The sequence below is a fragment of the Pteropus vampyrus genome, unplaced genomic scaffold (genome assembly GCF_000151845.1).
Source record: "Pteropus vampyrus isolate Shadow unplaced genomic scaffold, Pvam_2.0 Scaffold468, whole genome shotgun sequence".
NCBI classification, from domain to species: Eukaryota; Metazoa; Chordata; class Mammalia; order Chiroptera; family Pteropodidae; genus Pteropus; species Pteropus vampyrus.
Window position 1 is genome coordinate 163489 of NW_011889249.1, and position 3678 is coordinate 167166.

The window sequence follows — 3678 nt, forward strand, 5'->3', positions numbered from 1 at the left end:
GGAGTTAAATGTGACATCTCCATTGGAACATATGGCACATTTGAAAAATTTAGATACAAAGTTTATTTTTCATTCATTTGCTGCCTGCAGTTTGTTCTTCCCAAGTGAGCTGCAGGTGCAGCCTCTGGCTTCCTGCAGAATGACGTCTTTGCTGGACGTACACACCTCTGCGAGCGAATTCCCCAGTCGGTGCGGAGTACCTGTGAAGCTCACGTAGACCCTTCCTTCCGAAAGTGACCGTGTCTCTCATACGGCGGTGAAGGTTTATCTTTAACGTTGCTTTTTGAAAGCAGTGATAAATCTCCACTTAAAATATGTAAAGAATTGTTTTGACAACTTGGGCAACGGTATCTGAGTGGCTGCCAGTTGCTTCTAGTAATGATAAATGGTAATTCATTTATTTCATTTTGATTGTCTTAATGCCTTTCACAGCTTTTAGAAGTATGTACAGTAAGTCTTTTTTCCCAAGATTTTTCTCACAATTAGATTGCATTTTCAAATACAGTTTAAGCAGGTAGATACCTATTTTAAATATCATCAAAGTGCTTTTTGTGTGTCAAATCCACGTTTTTCAAATGTCATGCTATTTGCTTAGGAGTCTTTTGATCTTCGCAGTTCATTATAGAGGTCTATTTTTGCAGAAATAGAAATCATTGACAGCATGGAATTCTACCTTTTTTCGAAAAAACCCACGTGGGTCATTATGGGCCGACCTTGCTTGCTCCCGTTGCCGCCTGGGTATTTACTGAGAGGGCAGAATCAATCACCGTATCGACAGATCTGCTGCGTGGTCAGCGTCACTGATTAAAGTTCGACTTGAAACAAATTTTAAAACAAGTTTAAACACCTAATGTGACATTTCCCCTGGATTTCGGGGAAGCGTAAGCCCAGCTTCCAACAGCACTGGGCGCGCGGTCTCTGAGAACCGGGCTGTGCTGGCGGTGTCCCCGCAGCGTGGCACGTGGGGACCTCTGCGTCTGTCCGCGGACGGGCGTCCGTGCCCGTGCTGTCGCGCCCAGGCCTGCGGGCGCCCGCGTCCAGCCCCCGCGCTGGTTCTCAGACCCTCCGCCCGCCGGAGCCCTGGGGAGTGTGTACGGCCTCTGGCCCCTTACCTGTGGGGCCGCAGCCGCTCCAGGGGCCCCTCGCGCACCCCGAGATTCTGGCCTCAGCTTCTCTCCCCCTTTTCCCCTCCGTCAACACCCCGCCACCCTGCGGGTTCCGGGGCTCCCCGCAGTGACGGGCCTTTCTGGCCTCGGGGCCGCAGCTTCGAGAAGGGGGGGCCCCGCCGGCCGTGGCCGAGATGCGCGCCATCACGCGGACCCGATAATGGGGACACTGTCCCCAAAAGTGTGGCCCATGCTTCTTTGTTCCAAATTAAAATAATTTGCATGTTTTTCTTTAAAATTAATTTCCCACCCGTGGCATGAAACATTTGGAAAGATGTAACGGAAAAACTTCATTCTAAGGAGGCTGGAAAGCATGAGGACGGTGCGGGCGGCAGGGTGACCGGGTCCTCCTTCCGCCGCCCTTGGCTTCTGATACTAACTGCGCTTCAGAGCAGCCCTGGGCGCCAGCGCGGCCGCGGCCCACGAGTGGCTGTTCGGAGTCGCTTCGTCTCACTGCTTTGCAGCAGCCAACGCGACCGTGAACCGGGGGCCTGCGAGGACTGGCTTCGTCAGGCGACCCGAGGCCCTGCGCTGTCGCCGTGGCCAGGAGGTGGCCCGCGGTGCGCCACGCCCACGCGCTCACCTGGCGGCGCGGTCCGTCCCGCAGCGAGCGACGCAACCGCGGCGCGTGTGCCGGCTTCACCCGCGTAGCTTCGCTTTTGCGCAGTGTCCCAAGGGCTTTCCCGCCCGCGCGGCCGGGAGGGCACCGATCTCTCAAGTCCTCAGCAGTGACCTTCGGCGCGCGGAATCGGGCCTGAGCCGGTTCGCTCTGCCCGGCGCAGGGCCCGCAGGCCCGGCACCGCCACCGCCACCGCCACCGCCAGCCCCAGGTCCGGGTCCTCCTGGGCTCTCTGCTCCTTCTGGTGGTTATTCCCAACCCCGCGCCATCTCCCCGCAGCGTCAGTCATTGTGACCTGACCGTGCGTTATTTCTTCGGTTTAAAAGGCTGTCAGTGTTAAAGACACCGGACTTTACAGAGGACACACGAGGCTGCCAGTGAAATGCTGAAAGAACAGCCGTTGTCACTGCACCTTGATTTTACGGGTCCTCAGTTGTGAAAAGCAGCTCATGCCGGAGCGAAAGGCAAACTTCAGACGCCGGCAGCATTTTCTGCGGCGCCGCCTTAGCTCGTCCCTGCCTTGGGTGCCCTTTATTTTAGGGTCTTTGGGTCCAAACGGGTTCACAGCTGTGATAGGGACCATGGCGACTGTATAGGTCAGTTTGGGGACAGGTGACACTTTTCTTGCCTTTTCGCGCCTGCAGATATTCCATTTAATTCATGTTTCTTTAATATTATTCAGTGAAGGATGGAGTTTTCTCCTTCGATGTCTCCAAGGGCTTTGCTGCCCGGATGCCTGGGAACCCGAAGGGTTTGGCAAGGAAACATATCTCCTTAGAAAGGGTTTTCTCTTGGTTCCATTAGATAAATAGGCAAATGATATGGATAAATTGCTGTTTTATCAAACCGTATTGCTGGACTTTCATGATTTCTAATGTATCTGGAAATTCGTTGGTTTTATTTGTGGACGTTAATATCTGTGAATACTGTGAATGTTGCTGGAGTCTCGTGCCTGTGAATTCTTTCCCCCTGCTTCACGGTAGACTAAGGTATTTGGAAGGCGCCGGACGGCAGGGTGAGGCTGGGAACCCTCCTGTCTCCGCACCCGGAGCGCGGCTTGGTGGGCGAGTTTCAGCCAGCGGCCCTGACAGATCACAAAATTCCTGTCCTTCCTACTGACGCGGGCAGTTCCTGTCCTTCCTACTGACGCGGGCAGTTCTCCATATGCGATGCCCAGATCTCTCGCTCTGGGGGCTCCTTTCTGCCCTCCTAATATTATCTTTTATTGAACAGAATTTCTCAATTTTAATGTAGAATGTTTTTATCTGTACGTTAGAACATCTCTGCAAGCTGTTCAAATGAACTTTACTGCTCCAAGTTCATGAAGATATTTTTATTTGTTTCCTTTTTAAACATGATATTGATTTAACTTTCATCTTTAGATCTGAAATGCAACTGTATTTGGTATTTCATATGCTGTGCAATAGGGTGGAGGTTTCATTTTTTTTCCTACATGTGACGAAGATTATTCTTTCCAAGTCAGTGGAGTGCCACGAGGCGATCGTGTACACTTGACCTCTTCCTGGACTCTGTGTTCTCTCTTCTCCATCGAGCTGTTTTCCTGGAGCGAACACCCTGCTTTTTAACTGCTGTGACTTTGTAACAGCTCTTGACATCGGCAGTGTGAGCGTTGAGCTTTGTTGTTCCTCAAGATTCCCTTGACAGTGTTCAACTCTCCTCACTTCCACTTAAAATTTAGAATCGCTTCGTCAATTCCTAAAAAAGAACTTGCTGGAGTTATGGTTTTCTGTTATTTTCTTTCTTTCTTTCTTCATATTATTTACGCCTACAGCACCTGGTCTTCCTAGGCGGTCTCCCATCCAAGTACTAACCAGGCCCGACCCTGCTTAGCTTCCGAGCTCAGACATCGGGCGTGTTCGGGGTGGCGTGGCT

The 3678-nt window shown here is 51.7% G+C and overlaps 1 protein-coding gene and 1 pseudogene across 1 annotated transcript in view; one reads left to right on the top strand and one right to left on the bottom strand.

Moving 5' to 3' along the window:
• The window catches only part of SNTG2 (syntrophin gamma 2), a 111480-nt gene that overhangs the window by 4267 nt on the left and 103535 nt on the right, over nt 1–3678 (top strand). The window lies entirely within an intron of this gene.
• LOC111732542 lies at nt 3569–3678 on the bottom strand (annotated as a pseudogene).